Consider the following 19,932-nt stretch of genomic DNA (forward strand, 5'->3'; position numbering starts at 1 on the left):
ATCAGAGCCAGACGCGCAACATCTGTAGTAAAAACCCAAGACCCACATTAAAGAATTATTCATGGAAAAACTTCTTCACTACAATGAGCCAAAGCTCAGTTGCTAAAAATACATTCACTGTGCACACAGTGCACGGGCTCATTTCGCAGTGTTTCCACTTAAACTACATCACCAGATTCTCCCCACCCAAACGTTCCCAGGCAACATGGGATTCAATTCACGGGACACACCTGGACACGTGAGGAATTAAAGCAGAAAAGCTGAAAAACATCAATGGGTTAAAGAGGAAAACCGCGTGGAGTCAAACGCTGTTACTGGCGGGCTTGCCTGCCTGCTTGCTCCCTTTAGAAGTTCCTACTTACAGCCCATCAGCCATGGTGCCGGGGAAAATGATGAGAATGACGGCAGAAAACTCACTCAAGTATAGGAAACAGCTTTCATAACATTAGATTCCGCAGAAGGCATGGAAAATAATGGGTCTGATTTGATAAGCCATGTAAAAAGGAAACTGTATTAACTTATACTCATGTCTACTGAATTATTTAGTTGCAAACAGTTAAAGCTAAGTGGCTATGAGGACAGACCAGGATCTAGGTTCACACCAACCCATTCCTTTACTAACTGTGTACCCTTGGGCTACTTAACGACTCTGCACCTCAGTCTCCCCATCTGTGGAGTGGGGATAATAGCATACTGGTTTAATAAGTAATTCAGGCAAGGAAGACTGCCCTGAGAACAGCAGATGGCACCGTGTTGGCACCCAAGAAGGGTGAGCTGGCATCATGACTGCTCTAAGATCACTTGAAACTGAATCACAAAATATTTACTCAGCTCCAACAAGTGCACAGTTCGTCCTTTTCACCAAAATGTTTTTAAACCGTTTATTTTGCATAACCTGGCAGATGCCAGGAACAAAACACTAGTGGTCTTATAAAATCTGTGATCACAAATCCGAAGTTACTGTCCCTCCTGCTGATGTTCCAGTCCAGCTTCTCGGCTGACAAGGAGAAAGGCGAGGTTGTAATCATGAAAAAAGCAGAGACAGACTCACACTTCTTATCAGCAAAGCTAACTGAGCAGAGTCTGCTCCCAGCTCAACCAGGACTGGTTCAGCCGCAGGGTAAATGAAAACTTCAATGAGAAAACACACATTTATCCTGTAAGAAAGAAGCCTTTCTCTCATTATTGTAATAACTCCTTCCCCCTCCTCTTCACCCATGCCTCATTCTGTCATTGTTTTATAAGCAAAAACATCGTTTTAATAATTGGAAAACCCCACAAAATGTAACACCTAAGTAACAATAATCCCTTAAAGCACTCTGTATAAAACACTCACAGCACCTCTTACTCAATCGGAGTTCTATGTGAGATCAATTTAAATAAAAATTCAAAAGTCAAGGCTCTTTACAAATGTTCATTTTTGTTCATAAATTCAAAAAGTCCAACAGCCAAAGAAACATAATTTATTCAGATTACACAGGCCTGAATGTGACTACTAGACACACTCCTTGGCACAATGATTTGCATAAACATAGATTCAAAGGTACATCCTGACTGACTGAGAGCCAATTATATGCCAGTTATTATACTGATACTAAGGCTGCGGGCAATAAAACTGAATCAGACAAAGCCCAGGACACCAATATTTACAATTTCACGGTAATACAGAGGGAATGGCATCCTCTTTGTACCCTGGAGTCTCAACCATGAACGAAACAATACAACACACAACAAGAAACACCTGGTGACTTTTGCTTTTTCTTAGAAATCCTTACTGCCCCTATTAACTCCTGGCTGGGCGTGAGCTTTGCAGCCCTTATTCGTACTATGTACTACGTTTCAAAATGGTGGGAGAAATAGCATACAATACATTCCAGGACTGCAACTTATTGTATGTGACACTATAATTAGACACATAAGAAAGACAGACCGAAACTGACATCCCGTAAAACACTATCAAGTTCCCATTCGTCACTTTTGGCTGCTCCGGCCAAGTAACTTTTTCATCGCATGACTTTCTCATTGTTACTCATCTTGGTATTAGCAATCACTCACGCTCTAATTTGCCCAAATATTGCCAAACACTAATATAAAACAGTAAATAAACTGAATTTATCCACCGAGTTTGGCTCACACTGACATGGCAAAATCTTGAGGCTTTTTGTCCAAAAGTCTCCAACATCAGAAACTGGTTACTGTTATGGATATACGAAGGAGAGGCCACCGCTTCAGAGAGAGTGCAAGCGAACCCAGTGCCTCTGTCCAGGTGGGCTGACCCTGCCCGCCCGAAAGGCAACTCAAAGCAGCATCAACCAGACTGTTCCGGCAGGGCACCAAGGATACAGCCTTTCACTTCAATTTCAAATGAGCCCAAATTTAGAGTGTGCTCTGGAACAACGTGAAGAACTTACTTGGGGCATGTTTTTATAGTTCTTTAATATCCATCCACTGGATGACTCACAGTTATGTATCATAGAGGCCAGGTACTTTTATTTCTAAAAAAGGAATATGTTGGAGGGGCTAGCCTGGAGCTCTAACGCTTGGTGACTAAGCAAGAAAAACAAAGGAGAAGCCAGTTCATCTCCAGCCTAGAGAAGTGATTTTAAGGGCCTAAGTCTTGTTTAAAACGTCACATAACTCAAGTTTGCAATTTATTTTCCAGTATAGTCTCACGAATCTAGTCAACATTTAAACACTACTCAGTAGTGCTAACTGAGTCCACCTCTTAAAAGTCTGTTTACACAAGCTATTCAAAACACCCAGGTCCCAAAGTTGCCAAAAAAAATATTTTGAAAACATTTACTAGGGCACAACTAGGAATCAGTCTTTCCAGCAGTTCTTCCCAGGCCGAGGTACTCAAAACGGTAAATTGGTCTTCTCTGATTCAAAGAAAAACCTTCCCACTCCCCATTTCCTACCCCATGTCCACCTTCCACAAGGGGTCTGTTCACTGGAGAAGGTTTGAGAAGTTTCACGGAATCATTAAGGAAGTTAACAGTTGTCTATTTCACTTTGCAAATAAGAGAAGTCAACCCATCTGTAAAAGGAGCGAGCGAGACAGATCTGCATGTTGCCATGAGATTGTCTACAGATGTGTTCTCAGACTATGGGATGATTCCCAACTGTCTACAGTTTGGTTTATTCTGTCAATTCTGCATTCCAAATACATCATGTCAGATATAAACAACACCAATGTTCCCTCTGCTAAATCGAATCACCTGTAGGAAAAAGCAATTTAAAGACCACTCTGAACAAGCCCTATAAAGCCATCAAACACACATCAGAGACAATTATATCCTGTTAAAAGTGCTACAACTGGGGCTTCCCTGGTGGCACAGTGGTTAAGAATCCGCCTGCCAATGCAGGGGACACGGGTTGGATCCCTAGTCCGGGAAGATCCCACATGCCGTGGAGCAGCTAAGCCCGAGCGCCACAACTACTGAGCCTGCGCTCTACAGCCCACGAGCCACAACTACTGAAGCCCGTGCGCCTAGAGCCCGTGCTCCGCAACAAGAGAAGCCACCGCAATGAGAAGCCCGTGCACCATAACGAAGAGTAGCCCCCGCTCGCCACAACTAGAGAAAGCCGGCCCAGTAACAAAGACCCAGTGCAGCCAAAAATAAATAAATAAATTTTAAAGTTCTACCACTGGCCACAAACAGCTGAACATATATCATAACTTTAAGCAAGGCAACATAAAACATTAGTGATATTAAATGCAAGGTTTCAAAACTTACCTGGCACAAGTGAAGACTAAATAAATAGGCAAATGCTTTTATTCACTGGCAGTAAGAAAATGCTTCATTTAAGTTTCTTTTATGAAAATACACGCCATGAATTAGCCAAATCCATGGAAGCCTACTTCTCATCAATCAAATCAGCTTCAAAATATTTTAAAATTTTTCCCCCTATGTGCCCCAGAAGTTACTCACCTACCGCCTTCCCATCTACTTCATCTAGTTTCCCCCACTCTGTCTTCTCCCAATCATTTCCACGTATCTTTTTGACCCCTTCTCCTGCTTTCCCAGGTGTCTGGCATGAGAGCAGCAATGCCCTCAACTCCTCCCTGTACGTCCGCCGGCCGGGAAGTCTTCTCTGCAGCCACACCCCGCAGGTCAGGTGTGCGGCACAGCAGGTACGCACGGGCGGCGGGTACACGTGGTACTCCCCCAGGCTGTGGAGGCCGACCTGGGCCTGGGAGCCGGCTCAGAGCCCAGGAGAGCTGCTCTCACTGCCGCGTTTAATACTTTTACGCTGCTCATGTCTTTCAAATGTTCCTCAGGGCTGGCCCCCATGAGAAGAACGTCCACCCCAGTCAGGGCTGGGAAGGACAAGCGCTGTCAGTGTTTCTGTGTATTCATTTTTCAGTTGATGTCAACAGTCTTCAGAATTCAACTTAGAAGAAAACATTAGGACCAAGCTCTCCTGTAATCCTCCGTAACTCTGTTTTGGCTTCAAGTTTGAGAACACTCACTATTAGCCTTTATGGGGGGAGGGAAGGAAGGAAGGAAAGGAGAGGGCAAGCAGAGGATGGGGGAAGGAGCCAGAGAGAGAGGGAGGGGCCCTAATTTTAGGGGAGAAAGTAGAAAGATCCAGTCACTGAAAATGACTAAAATGCCTTTGGGATCTGGCAGGCCACTTACATTTTAGGGAAATCGGCCCCTTGGCTGCCACCCCCCACATACACACATACAATCTCATTTATACCTACCCTACCCCACCCAAGTCTATTGGTCATTTGCTTGAGAGTCGATTCCAAGGTGGGTTAAACAAATTGCTCCATTTTTCTCTAAAGCACATCAGCAAATCTTTTTTTTTTAATTTCCTTGATTCAGGATGCTACAGATTGTTAAGATCACACTGAAGGTTTAATAACAGCTTCTAATTGCGGGGGGGAGACAGTAACACTTTAAATAAACGTCTCTACTGGAAGATGCACAAAGGTTTCAGAAACTTACAGTATCTATAGTTACTCATCACCTCGTGTGCTGATACAGAGAGATACTGGGCTCATAAAAGCACTGATACATTTCCAGACTAAGTTTTACAGTCACTGGAATTCACAGTAATGACTCAATGACTACAGCTGTGAAAGGCTAAACTACAGGAATCCTAGGGATAAAAATCCTATGTTCTGAACATTGGGCAAAAATATTTCAGTATATGGGGCAGAAGCAGCTCATACTTTTCAAATCATGACGAAAATCATGGCAAGTTCTCCTACAAATAATTATCACTAATGGTTTTAAGTAAATGGTCTTTCCCCCTTCCAAATATCTCTATTGGTCACTTCGCTACACTCACCAATAGGACAAAATCTAATACATCATGACCCCTTAGGTGCTTTCTGCCACCACACTCACACACAAAAGCCAAGACCCGAAAGTCAACAAAAGATCTACAATATTTTAAATTAGAAACAAGCTTTATGAAGTAAAAATGTTGAACAGCCGAAGGCCATAGGGTGCACTCACACAAACATGATAATGTACATCACTCGATACCGAGGTCCACTTAAAACCAGCGCAGTCTGTGAGCCACTGGGGGCCAGGATGGATCCCGCACACAGCGGCAGCTGGCCTGGCTGTGGCCGGTGGCACTGAGTGCACTGCTCCGTGGAAGCACGCTCTCCAGGAGTCGTCTGATCTCTGCTTAGGATTCAGAACAGCAAAGGGGATTTGAGTTTAGTAATGAACAAGAAGGCCACAATTGATGTAGAAAAGCATGGAGCCACAGGAAAAGCACAGCAATGCTTAAGAGGTGACCAAATGCAGGATGAGAACTGGACCCAGAAAGTGTCTGCTCTCGCTCTCACTCATCTAACTTAAATTTTTTCCTGAAACATCAAGAACTATCTATATAGGATGTACTGAAAAGAAACATGATGGCACAAGTGTTCGGGGAGTTTATTTCAGCAGCGTTTAAAAGACGCTAAGAAGCAATCCTTCCTCTAAAGTCTACGTGTTAATCATACGAGGACAGAACGTTTGCAAGGGAAATAAAACCCCTCCGAACCAGTGAAGTCCTGCCTCGTAACGCACAGCTAATATTAAGCAGATGCAAACACGTTCCAGCACACTGACGCCCTATCATTTTATCAATGTGACAAAATCACAAGTTCAAAGCCTGAACAATATCGTCTGGTGCCTTCAGTGGACCAGAGGGCAGTGAAAGGCACCTTGCAGAAGCCAAGCCCTGTGATCCGAGGACTGGACAGAAGCCATGAGCAGGGGACAGCCTCGCAGCCGTAGGACACGGCGTTTCCGGCAGCGGCCGGTTGTCTTTCTGCTGAGAGGACATGAAAACAGTGTGCGGTATTCCCTTCAACACTGTCCCCAAACACTGCTGCTGCCGCTGCTGAGACGAGCAGCAAAGCTCTTCTGCCCAAAACGTTCCAAAATCCCCACGGGATAAGGGCTGCGAGGCCTTCAGTTAGCAAGCGGCCGGGGTTTCCGTAGACGTGGGAGCGGCTATGTGAACAGGCAGCAGGCTCGGGACACCTGCTCGTGTGGTTGAGGGGCTCTGAAGTGAAGGTCACTGCAGAGCCCTCCTTGACCAACCACAGCGCACACGGAGCGCTGGAGTGAGAACCGTGTACTGAACTGCGAGATCCATCTTCCCTCACGAGCCATGTTCTCTTGGGTAATATGTTTGAAAAACAAATGCTTGCCATGGAAATAAATTCAAAATAAAACAGGCACCGTCTGTCGAAGGTTAACAGTTGGCAGTGCCCCACAGAACCCCGGGTCACAGCACCAGAGACCCTGAGCCGTGCAGCCCAGAGTGGGCGCAGCTCTAACCATGCGTCCTTCCCCAGAAGACGGAGGGGAGACTGCACGTGTTTTGTTCAGCCCCAGTTTGAAACCGATCCCATTAAGGAGGGGAAAAAAATGAGACTGCTGGTTAAGGCGCAGCGCTGAATTGGTTTTGTTTTCCTCTTTTTAGAGTTTCTTTAGGGTTTTTTTTTGGGGGGGGGGAGTTGGTCAAAGAAAGAAATGTTTTAACAGGTAATACTCTGTTTAAACCAGTAATGTTTAAGGGATGCGTTAATTCTTTTGAAAGAGTGCACTACATTTTTTAGTAAACTTATAACTTTTTATCAGCCTCTTAAAAAACAAGGTCTCCAAGGGACTTTTTTTTTTACCATTTATATTTACTGGACTCCTACTATTGAAGAAAGGAGAGAGAAAACAACCCTGTTTAAGTCACAATCTGGTTGATGGAGAGAGAAATCACAAGAACTACTGCAGAGCCACAACCAAAGTATCAATACCACAGAACCCCAGGTGTTCGTTCGTTCCGGAGACTGAGCCACGGCTTTCAGCTGAAAGAGATAAGGAAAATTCCAGGAGAGCAGTAACAAACCTGGACATGATAAGGGGTCAGCCACAGGAAAGCAGGAAGGCGCAGGGGTCCTTCTGAAGCCTGCTGGAAGACGCCCCACACCCCCAGACAGCAGGGGACATCTGGGCTCCGTCCTGAGACCCACTGCCATCAACCCCAGGGCCGCCTGCAGGCCGCGGGGAGCAGGGGACCGTCCCGGCTCAGGGGAAAGTTCACAGAGGGCTGATGCCTTGCGGCCAGGGGTGCGGATGGAGCGCACACGCCTGTCTTTGCCATCCCTGCTCTATAAGGAGGTAATGGCAAAGAGGAGGATCTCAGCGGTACTTAGTCTCATTTTCCTTATTAATCCTCTAGAAAATCAGGGAAGGATTAAAAAAATCATCAGAATTCCAAATTCATACCTAGGGAGCACTGCTGTCAGGAGAAGTTAAGTGAATTCTTAAATGCTAGTGAGCTTTTCCAGTGGATAATTTCATAGGACGAAAAACAAAATGTAGAAAAGTCCTATGACTAACCACAGAAAAACAAAAGTGTAACACTGTCCTTTTTAATAAATGACATTTTCTCACAGACCGAGTTTCTACGTGTAAATTTCTCACTAATTTCTGTATTTCAATCCTTAGCAAAATTAAGGCAGAGAATTTATGCCATCATTTAATCATGCTTCTATTATTACAAGCCAGCTTTTTAGCCATATCTACAGGCAAGGAAGTAGAAACTACACTGTATTTGATAAGCCAATCCCTTCTAAAACAAAGCTTGTCTCCTTGCTTTGAAAATTTCACTATTCAGTCCACACTGACAACAGTTTCTATCAGATCCAAGTGTGCCCCGAGGTTGAAGCATCTCTGTTGGGCAACCCCAGAACTGCTATTAAGACCAAGGGATCAAGGTGCTGTTTCGGTTAAAGGTGGTACCAGCAGAAGTCAAAGGGGATCATGAGGTAGAACGTGGCCCCATCTCACACTGAGCCTGACAAGGGTAATGAGACAGCAAACAGCTATGGGTGCCCACATATTTCACAGATGGGCCCCTCTCCATGGAACTTTGCTAGCAATGACTTAGATAACAAGATAGAGAAGTCCAGGTAACCAAATCTCAGCCCACACAGCTGAATGAAATCATTAGTGTGTCAGTGGGAAAAAAAAAAAGAATACTATCTAAAGTTCTGAACAGGAAGAACTGAAAGTAATAAGATGAAATTCAACAATCTGTGTAAAGTCACATTTACATTCAAAATGTTAATTTCTTAAGTACAAGTGAGGAAGGATCTGGGTGAAAAAAAGATAAAGGAACAAAAAACCCAGGGTGTTCTGGAGAGTTCTATGAGCTGGGTCTCTGACAGGAACAGGGCAGGGCAGGACGGCGTGTACCCTGCACAGGTCACAAAGATCAGACCTAGGATTCTGGGATCCACATCAGTGCAAAGTGTGGAAGCTACTGGGGGGAAGTGAGGAAAAATGTGGGTGTTTAAAGAAGAGCCTGAGGCCAGGAGGGACCTGGTCCCTATCTTCAAATATCTCAAAGGCTCAGCAGAAAAGATCTTTTGCAGTTCTGGACACTTGGGCTCCAACAGCCAAAACTGGAATCAACTGAAGTTTCACGGGAAGAGACTTCACCTTCAAAAGAGCGTCGAGGTGGAGGGACGAGGACAGAAGGGATAAGGTGATTAGAAATCAAAGGCTGCGCAGACATTCAGGAGTTTCTTCCCTTTGAGCGAAGTCTGCGGTGTCTCTGTGGCCTGCAGCAAGCGCCCTCAGCGCTGAGTTCCGAGCCCAGAGGTGCCCCGCTTCACCGGTGTGCTCTCTGCCTAGCGCTGCGACTGACAAAAATGAGTCCAGCAACCTTCTGCTCACCTTTTCCGCAGCCCCACGCTAAAAGAAACCTCCCGAGGCCTTTGCTGAGGAAAATGAGGCTCGCCAAATCTCTAAGCTGTGTAACTGTTGTGAACCCTCGAAAATCGTTAAGGATGTGGCTAGAAAGAGGAAGCCCCGTCATTTCTTGAAAATGAAGCCAAAACTGGCCAACTTTCCTAACAAGGCTATCATCACAAAAAATGTATGCACGGTTCAAAGTCTGTGGACTGAAGACTCTTGCGGCAAAATCAGACACCACTAATAACTCAGGAATAAGGCAAATCCCCTGAGGATCTCACCTTCGGCGTTCTTCCCCTGGGCCTGGAGCTGGTCTGAGACCTGCAGCGCCGCGACCGGGGGCTCGCCCTGGCCGCCCTCCCGGTGGGCACTGCCCCGGGTGGCGGCCGTGGAGCCACTGACAAAGGAACCATGCCTCCACCAGGTGCCCGCTTCCCTCCCGACACACAGCAGCCGGCCCCTGCCGGGAGGGGTGCTCAGCCCCAGGCCGGCTGCAGGAGGGCCTTGCCCTCCACACCAAAGTCACGCTGTGCTTACGCAGGAGACCCCTGCCCCCTGCTAGGCCCGTGGCCCCTGTTTCCAGCCCCGAACCGCTGTTCCCCTTCCCCCAACTGGCTCTATACTCAGAACGTCCTTTCTGTGCCCCCTTCACCAGGTTGCCGCCTCCAGGTCCACACACCCTGGTCAGGCCTCTCTACACACGCCCCACGACTGAGAGCTTAACCGGAAGAGACGTTAGAACTTAAAGAAGGCAACGCAGTACCAGACAAAGAGCGAGCCAGGTCCCGAGCCCAACACCTGCGCACGTTCTAGCCTCGTGACCCTCAGCAAATTAAGTGGGTTAGTGTCTCCGAGCTTCCCCTATTACACGGAGAGAATAACGGGATCCAGGTGAGAGGGGCCCTGGGAGAAGCCCGTAAGATAACCTACAGGAAGGCTCAGCAGAGGCCCCTCACAGATGTAAAACACAGAAGAAGGACCCTGGGCTCTTAGCCTACTCAGAGCGCATGCTCAGTGAAGGGCAGTGACACTGCAAGCCTGAAGTGGAGAAGCCAGAACATGAAACTCTTCGATTTTCAGTCCTTTCCACTGTGCCCAGTTACTTCTCCAGCTACCCACTCAGATCCTAAACTTGGCTAAAATCCTCTAATTTGTCTATTTTAAATGCCCCTGACGTTGGTCTATATAACAAAGCGAGAGGAAGCCAGAGCATTCCACGTGCACTGAAATGGCGCTCACAAAGGGATTTCTGCAATGCAGCTGCCCTGGGGCGGCTGTGGGTACATGTCCCATCTGGGTGTCCCATGCCCCACCTCACAGGCCACCCGGCCCAGAAACACGCCCATCACAGGCCGGCCCACAGCCATTCACAGCCTGGCACGGGGGTCAGCACAGATTCTCAGATGGGATGGATCACAGAAGGGCCGGGAGGTTTAAGGGTCAGCACCGGGACCAGTGGGCAGCTAATGACAGCTGATAAGGGCGGTGACCAGCTCCCAGACTCATCTGCGCTAGAAGGAAGCAGCCACCGTCCTGCACTGGCCCTAAAGCGTCGAGCGGGGCTCCAACTTCAGGTTCAACAGATGCCCGAACCTTTGGAGAGGCACTAACACAATTACGACCAGGCCAACGTCCGGAAGGCTTTCCCTTTTCAGCATTCTCTTACACACTTTGAGGCATCTAAGAACAATGTGGCATCTGTAGAAAAAATCAACATTCATTCTATACCCTTTAAATAAGATGTCTTTCTCTATTACTTAGAAAGAGGCTGTAACGTCACCTACATGTCCTGTGAAAAGGTAGTAGGCTGAGATATAGTGCTAATAGAAGAATCAAACCAAAAAATGCATTGGAATAGTCCAATGTTGCTTATTTTTTTTATAATCCATACAATGGAGCCAAAAAAAAATTCTAAAAGTGAACTGTACAAATGCCATTTTCTTGCATGATCTTTATACCTTAGCTCTTTTCTGAAGAATTTCACTGCATAAAATTAAATATCATATGTAGAAAAATAAGCCAACTCAAATAATAAACTCCAGAAGAAAATTAAAACTATCTACCTGTATTCTCATATTCAGAGATGAGACAGTTCTAACACGTCCTACTTCTGTGATTTTTTTTTTTTTTAAGCTAAAAATGAGATTCTTACCAAAGTCCAATTTAGGTAACATTTTTTTTTTAAAGCAAGCAATAAGAATACTGACAGCTTCCATTTAACTCAATACTCTCAGCACAGTTAAAGAAACAGTGGTAAATTCAGTTAGCCTCTTTTGCCCCTTTACCTTCAAAATGATCTTTTTTAATCCAATGAGAATAGGAAGCTCCAGGCAGGATATAATGATCAGTTTGGAAATTCAGGCCACACAGACTGAAAATATCAGCATGTAACCAACTTTTTATCTAGGTTATTTCAGAAGGATGTACCAGAAAACTAGGGAATATAAGGCACAGGCTTGACTACGTCTGTATTACAGTTAAATGGTACTTTACCCAACATGCCTTCCAAAATCAGGCGAACTTAAAGGATACATATACCATATGTAGAAAATTCCAGATTGTAAGAAAAAAATGTTTTAACACACATTAATTCTGATTTGTTTACATAAATGCTCATCCTTCTGAAGAATCCTGAGGGCAGAAAAAGTAAAAGAAAAAAAAAAGGGAAATTTTATTTTTAGGTAGTTTTCAAATCACATTTAAATGTGCATTTATTTTTAAAAAATAAGTAAATAAATAAAGGGTGCATTTAACCTAGCATTATGGAACAATTAAGAACAAACACAGAACAACTCCTCTAATGGGTAGTGAAGAAGTTGCCAGGGGTTCCAGTCAGGGAATCTAAGTGCTGGAGGGGACTTCTTCCTCGTTCTGGGACACCAGACCCACGCCTTGCGGGCGGGGTTGGGGGGGATGGGGTTGGGGTTGCTGGCCAGGCGTGGGACAGGCTCTAACCAAAACACTCTTCACTCACCCAGAACAGGACGAAGTTCAAAAGCCTTCTTCTGTGATGGGGAGGGAGGGGGAACACAAAGACCCCCTTCTGAGCTCTTGTGAAGAAGGGAAGGACGCGCCTGAGTGTTGACAAATCCTGATTCACGGCTCCAGTCCCACTTAGCTCACACATAAAAGGGGCGATTCAGCCACTCAAGGAGCTGGGGCGGGGGGTGGACTTTGAATGTACTTTAGGTCTGTTTTTAAACAGACCACTATTGACAGGGGCTCTGACTCAGCATCATCTCTCCTGACTACTCTTCTCGGCCAGCTGTCAATGCCTCTATGTGTCCAGTGAATCACACATCACTGTATCCAAGTTAGGAATAAGCCACAGAACACTCACCACTGGGAGACATGACTGTCTTAACATGACTCTTGTCCTCTGTATATGGAAATTATAAAACTGTGGTCAGTAAGCCAAGTGACCATACATCCTGGTTTGACAGGGACAGTCCCCGTTCACACCTACTGCTCCAGAATAACTATCAGTAATAATCTCTTTCACGCTCAAAAGCACCTCTGCTTAGATCACAGATTATATGGTCAGTCTATCAGTGAGGAATGTCACGCTAAGGAAGCATCAACATTTGACAGCAACACCCATCATCTCTTAAACACCTAGCAGGGACACAGCTTTTTAAGCACAACACAGCACAAGGTAGGAACCTAGAGCTTCTAAAGTTGAACCTGAGCAGTAAGTGCCTCACTTGACTTGGAACTTAATCATTTTCTCTACCCTTTTAAGTGGCAGCATTCCTGTGCCGACAGCCATCACCTACAGTGACCTCTCTTTTGATCTCTGGCACCAAAAGAAAGCCTTTGCTGTGTGGTCCTAGCACCACACATACAACCTGGCTGCTCCTGCTTGGCAAATACAGAGCAATAAGGGCCAAACAAAATCTCTGCCCTAAAAGAGGCAGCTTTAGAGAAAAATGGTTAGAAGAAGTGAGAAAATGAAGAATTACCTCACGAACTAGGAAAATCATTGGGTAGGGGTATTTGTAAAAAATAAAAACAAAACAAGGTACATACACAATAAACGAAATTAATGTAAAATAGTAGACAACACGGATAAAATCCTTGCAGCGAGTTAGAAACAAAGCCAAGCCATGGTCTATCGCCAGGGTTGAATTTTTCTGTTTAATTTGCAACCATGGGCCTGTGGCAATTCCAGAGAAAGTCCTATATTTACATGCAGATGCAAAGCAGTCTCCTTCATGCAGCCAAAATACTCGGCCAAGAACCCCTAGGTGCCTGACTCAGTGACAGGAGAAGAGTTCTCGGCAGAGACAGGAGCAATTCTTCCTCTCCCAGGGGTCCTGGGTCCCAGCCCAGGGAGGGAAGCCACTTAGTCCAGCAGTACTTACCCTCTTTCTTTCTCTCTGTTTCTTTTTCTCCTTCTCCCTCTGTCAGCTATCTTTTCTATTTTTATTCTTTATAATTCCCTATTTGCCAGTAAACCAGAGGCAGCATGCTTTAAAATGTTGGAATCCCTCCAAATCTCTAGGTCCTGGAATAGTAGCTCTGTCAAGGAAGGTACAGTGCTTAGTGCCCCAAGTTTCAGGGCAGCCAGATACCAAGACAACATGAAATTCACACAAGTGCCAGAAATGCATGGCAGTAAAAAGATCTCCGTGTTTGAAATTTTCCATAATAAAAAAATTCTGTAATATTCATAGTCCAGTTATTATATGAAAGAAATGGGATCTTTAAACTCCGAAACCTTTAAACTTGTGAAATATAAGCCACTGAAAACAAACTGTAAGTGTGGCAATTCACTTATGAAAGTTTTAAATACATGAATATTAATTTGTTGTCAACACTTAAATGGATTCTAGAATAAATCCTCTGTCCCCTGGGACGTACTTGTATGGTTACTACTGTCAAATTGTGAGCATCCTCCTCTCTCAAACCTCAGGGCAGAGTCCATGAGACAAATCTACTGCAGAGAAAGTGGGACACAGAAACAAAGTATCAGAAATGGGCTGTTCGTGCTAATCTAAAAATACTCTTGTGAAAACTAAATTTAATGGTCAAGTGTTTCAGAAGACCGCTGCATTCATGAAATGCATATAACCAGTATCAACTCTGTAAATATGTGCATAAAATGTTCAATAGCCATAAAGATGAGACTTAAAACCCAGTTCTCAAGTGACTATGATTTAAGGAATAACTAAATGTTTCAGCCATCTCCGTTTATTTGACATTAAGTAAAAATGTTATTTTCGAGGGCTTCCCTGGTGGCGCAGTGGTTGAGAGTCCGCCTGCCGATGCAGGGGACATGGGTTCGTGCCCCGGTCCGGGAGGATCCCACATGCCACGGAGCGGCTGGGCCCGTGAGCCATGGCCGCTGAGCCTGCGCATCCGGAGCCTGTGCTCCGCCGCAATGGGAGAGGCCACAACAGTGAGAGGCCCGCATACCGCAAAAAAAAAAAAAAAAAGTTATTTTCGAAAGGTTCAATGTAAATTTTTAAAATCATCTTTGAAAGCATAAATAGGAATTTATAAGGCCTGTTTTATAAAGAAGTGGCGTAAAACATATTTTTAAATAAGAACTATGCTAGATATTCATTATCCCAAAATGCATTCGCCTCCAAAAAATCATCACATATCAGTATTTCTGATGCAAAGATACACTTTTACTGTAACACGGTACTTTGTGAACCTTTCTTTCAGAAGCTTTGTCTCCCGCAACGCAGCACACAGGAGTCTACATGTCCTATATATTTTCATGACTCTCATAAATTATGCTGAGCTCATACTAAGTGGACTACACAAGAGAGAGGCTAGCTACGTTATCACGTGGGGGAGTTCCCCAAATATCTGTGTAATTGTCAACGTGATAAAATGAGTTCTATTTAGAAGGCCCAGGCAGGCTTAAGTGAACTGAGCCTCATCACATCTAATCTAGAAAAACGTAGGTTTGTAAAGCACATCTTGCTTCCACATCTTGAGGTTACACACCAAGATCTAGTTTTATGCCGATATATCTCTAAATTTTAATACTGCAATAATCTAGAATCTTCAAAGAATATACAATTTATGCAAAGGAAAAACAAGAATCGGAATCCATTACTAACCCTTAAAAGATAAAAAAAAAAAGAAAAGTAAAAATTGTGGAAAGGGAGTTCTAAGTAGAGTGGGGAAAACTGGAAGGAAATTGGAAAACTCCTTGTAGAAAACATTTGAAATCTGACAGCCTTAAAAAGAAAACTGTGGTCCAATTCCAGATCGCGATTTTTTCCGAAGTAGTTTAGTTCTAACTAGTGGCAGCCTGGAGAAACTTAATGGACCTCTTCTCGGAATACTGTTTTCCAATACATAAAATAAAATACAGAAAACTACACAGAAAACCAATCATTTTTTTTAAAGTTATCTAAAGATTTTAAAGTATTATGTGCTTCTTTACTACCCATGAAATAACAAGATCTAGCAATCAGTCTAGTAACCACTGTCATTTTGAGGCAGTGCTGAGCATTAGTGAAATTTTGAGAGATCTGCAGTAACCACATGTAACGGAATTTGAAAATATCTGCGACGTCCGCTGGTCACAAGTCACAGGTGCTGCCAGAACTACTGCATTACATTCACAATTGAAAGAAATAGCGTATTTAGTTGGAGAGCTGTGAAAAATAAAGATGTAATTAATTTCTTTCCCATCCAAGTTCATGGGTCTTCACTCCAGACCAAAATCTCTTATGCCAGACACAGTGTTACTTACCTGGCCTTTCTGAGCTCTACCTTTGGAGGGAATGTCTTAAGAAGGTCACTGAAGAACAGGTTCTTAACCAGGGGAACATAAACTCCAAGCAGAATCTTTCTCAGGCAAAGGTTCAGGTGGCAGCCCTGTGTGTGCCGTGTGTACCCCTGACCGTAACTGACCAACTTCTCAAGAGTTGCTAGTCACCCCCTTCTTAAGCTATGAAAGCTATGAAAGTGGCTGGGTAGACAGACAGACAGACATAAGGAAGACCCGAGGGAGAAACAGGAAACAGAGACAGACTTAGTGCAGCTATTTCAGAGTGCCAACTCCCAGCAGCTCCCCCCGGGGGGCACGCCTTGTCACCTCCCTCTCCCAGGCCGACTAAGGGTCCCATACACTTAGGATAAATTCTCTTTGTTGCCACAGCAGCCAAAGAGCCTTAACTAAGTCAGGCCCTGAAAGTGCAATATATGCCAAACTGTAATGCGACTCCTCAAGTGCAAACTGCTAAAAACCACAGACACTGAGTATTAAACCAGTATGGATTGATGGTGACTAGAGCTAGTTTTCCCATAAACCAGCAGCATTGTAAAGTGGATCTTTCCCCAAAGGACATGAAGAATCTATACCTTGGTGATGCTGAAGTGTCAGCAGACATGCTCCTTCGTTTCACTTTCCTGCAGTAGCCTTTACTTGTAGCCGCTGGTGTTCACGGCTGGGGTTTTGTACCATCATGCTGTATTTTCAGAGGACAAGCAAGGCTCTAGACTTACACTGACCACGACAGGAGGGCAAGAATCACAGAGGCAGACACTTCTCATTTATATGTGCAAAACAAAACAGAAATAACACACACCCTCTGCGCTTTGATGCCAGCATTTATGCTACTAATCAGCAACAGGCTAATTTCTTTCTTCTTTTCTAATCTAATCACCAGGGAAGACTGTTTCAGACTGAGAAAGACCCGGAAAGAGCAACGAACTAGTCCTTAAACCTTGTCAGGTTTCAGATAAACTTCTGGTCTATTAAACAATGATTCTGCAGCAACCTCTCCGTATCTGCACTCGGCAGAGTCATGAAACAGACAGGACAGACAGAGGAACAGCTATCAGCTAAGCCCTGCCTTTGCCCTCCATTATCCCAAGTAATTTAGATTGCCTAATTCTGACCTCGGGCTCTTCAGCTTATGGTCTACAACCACATGTTACAAAGTTTAGCTAGCCAGCATTACCTTAAATGGTGCAATTTCAGAGTCTTTCAAAATGCTGAAAAATTTGGATTGGCATTCCTGTAGTTTTGGTCAAAAGTATCATTACTTACAGCGACCAATGAGAGACTTAGCAACAGGCTTTTCTTATAATGGGCACTATATTTTTGGCAAGCTATTACAAAATATTTTATTTCTTTTAAAAGGGTATAAATAATCTGCTGTGTGTACAGTTTTTCCTGAACATAAATCAGTTCTTCCTCTGTGGTCGTACAAACTGAAGTACAAATCAGATGTCAGACTTAACTTATTTTCTGAGGTAAATCGGGCTCGGTTGGGCCTTCTGGACATTCGTTTTATCTTTACTGCTCCAGGACTGTGATGATTTCCAATCCTTCCCCCACATATCTTCATGGTCTTTGATTTTAGGGCAAGGCTAGGTACAACTTAATAATTAGAATGCTGAAAAAGGGTCACATTCCAACTAATTTCTCATTATTATAAATTGCTACTGCTGAAATTATATATCAGGTTAAAACAAGTGTTTAAATTTTAATATTTTTAATGCAAATGGTTAAAAAGTGATAAAACACATTTCTACATATATAATATTATCTCCCAAGAGCTTCAAATCGACTCCAAGAAAGGTTTTACTTTTACTGACTGCTGAGCACATAGTAGGCACTCAATAAATGTGTGATGCATGAATGAATAAGTGAGCATTAAAGATTGTTTTAAATAATGGTAAAACTGAATGGCGAAGGGTTCAGTGACTAGCTAAGGATTACTAAAAGTAATGTATTGATATATCAAATTTTTAAATAAAGCCAAAGCTTTCTAACCCCAGGATATACAAATTACTACACTCTCTCCATGGAATGTGTTTAATTAAAAAAGAAAAAGCTAAATATTATCTATATCATAAAGCTAAAGAAACTGTATATATCTAACATGAAACTTAAAAAACAAATCCAAAACATGTCACAACAGGAACCTCTGGTTTGAGGGAACTAGGGAAAACACACCTCAAGAATATAAATGAGTTCTATAAAGCATTTCCTTAAATCCCTAACACATGGCCTGATTTCCCACCCTCCTACCTCCTCCTCTCCCTCTCCCCAGCTTCATCTGCTTTCCATTTAATCACCAGGAACCCTGCTTTTCTCAACCACTTTCTCTTTCACCTATAAAAACTGGCTACCACTTGCTCTTAATAATAAGCCCTTTCTAAAGCGCTCTGTCTAATTACCAAATCACTCCACAGCTGGTGACAACACGATCCTATGATCCAAGTATCAATACTATCAACTTACAGATATTTTCAAGCTAATCCTAAAATACCATTAAGTACTTACCACTTTTAGTTTCCCCACAGTAGATTTCAATCTACCAGTGGGTGACCCTTTCTTTAAAAACTCACTATGAATCCAATATGAGCAATCATAACTAAATGTAGAAGACAATTTTATTACCACCACTGCACACAATAAATGCAAGTCACAGTGCATCTCACTGATATGCACTTTATGATAATAACTCGAGCACTCCAGTTGAATAAAACAAAGAACATCACAGACTTGATTATCACCCACAAGAGAAGCCAACTTATAAAGAATTTATGAAACAGGGCAAGCTATTTCCTGGGACTCAGTGGTAAAGTTAGAGCAGTAACCCAAATTTTACACTTTTGAAACAAAATCTCTCTTTTCAAAATCACTATAAATAATACCTGGAATCAAAGGAGAGAGATTCAGACGTACCAATTAGTAACCATCAGAAATGACATCATCCTACAAAAATAAAAGACATGGCAATGTGGGAATATTTCCTTAAAAATACAACTTACACTGTCAAATAAAGATGTGTATGGAAGAATATGACATAAAAATAAAAATGGAGACCTTCCCATCTATAAAAGAAAAATGGAACGAGGCAGTCTTAATACCCATTAAGACTACAACAGAAGTGATGAACAAAAGCAGACCAGGATGTCTTAAATTTCCCTTTAATTCTGTCCTACACAAAGAACAAGAAACTTAATCCATGCATTCACCTCAAATAACCTAATTAAAAAGTAAAAATCAAACTGTAGGAGTCAAAACCCTAACCCTCTAAGTAGTAGCCCCAAGGACAATGGCTGCAGAGGTCACCTAGTGACCAAGAGCATTGGCTATCAGATCTGGGTGGGAAACTGGCAAAAGCCTCCCTGCTCTGAGGCTCCCTTGTCCCACCTTGGGGGCAAAGGCCATGGCCTGCCCCAGAAGAGGAATGCCAGGCAGACCTGGGTTTCTTGGTGACATTTCCAACAATGAATTTTCAACACAGGACCAGTAATTAAAATGAAAAATATGGACATACAGGAATTTAAACATTTCTACTGCAAATAGTAGCATGAACTCATAAGCCCTGGCCATCCACTATATCAAAGAGGCCAAGTAAGGGCTTCCCTGGCGGCGCAGTGGTTGAGAGTCCGCCTGCCGATGCAGGGGACACGGGTTCGTGCCCTGGTCCGGGAAGATCCCACATGCCGCGGAGCGGCTGGGCCCGTGAGCCGTGGCCGCTGAGCCTGCGCGTCCAGAGCCTGTGCTCTGCAACGGGAGAGGCCACGACAGTGAGAGGCCCGCGTATCGCAAAAAAAAAAAAAAAAGAAAGAAAAAGAGGCCAAGTAAATCCAACGAACTGAAGGCCAGCTCGAAGGGCAGCACCGTGAATCAGGAGCAGATATGCACACACAGGCACTCTCCAGGGCTAGAAAGCAGGACCCAAAACAACACAAAAGCAAGTTATTCCACTACAGGCAAACAGTA

The 19,932-nt window shown here is 43.8% G+C and overlaps 1 protein-coding gene across 9 annotated transcripts in view; it reads right to left on the reverse strand.

Annotated features, from left to right (window-relative positions):
- TRIO (trio Rho guanine nucleotide exchange factor) overlaps positions 1-19,932 on the reverse strand; it is a 372,523-nt gene that overhangs the window by 323,126 nt on the left and 29,465 nt on the right. The window contains exon 1 of one of the 9 annotated variants that reach the window (XM_049708369.1): positions 3,933-4,075. The exons of 7 other annotated variants lie outside the window; for them this stretch is intronic. The gene's annotated coding sequence lies outside the window, so the exon portion shown is untranslated. Of the gene's footprint in view, positions 1-3,737; positions 3,895-3,932; positions 4,076-19,932 lie in introns of those variants that run through there. One more of the 9 variants, XM_033436573.2, reaches the window with a different exon arrangement.

This window comes from Orcinus orca, chromosome 3 (assembly GCF_937001465.1).
Source record: "Orcinus orca chromosome 3, mOrcOrc1.1, whole genome shotgun sequence".
NCBI lineage: Eukaryota > Metazoa > Chordata > Mammalia > Artiodactyla > Delphinidae > Orcinus > Orcinus orca.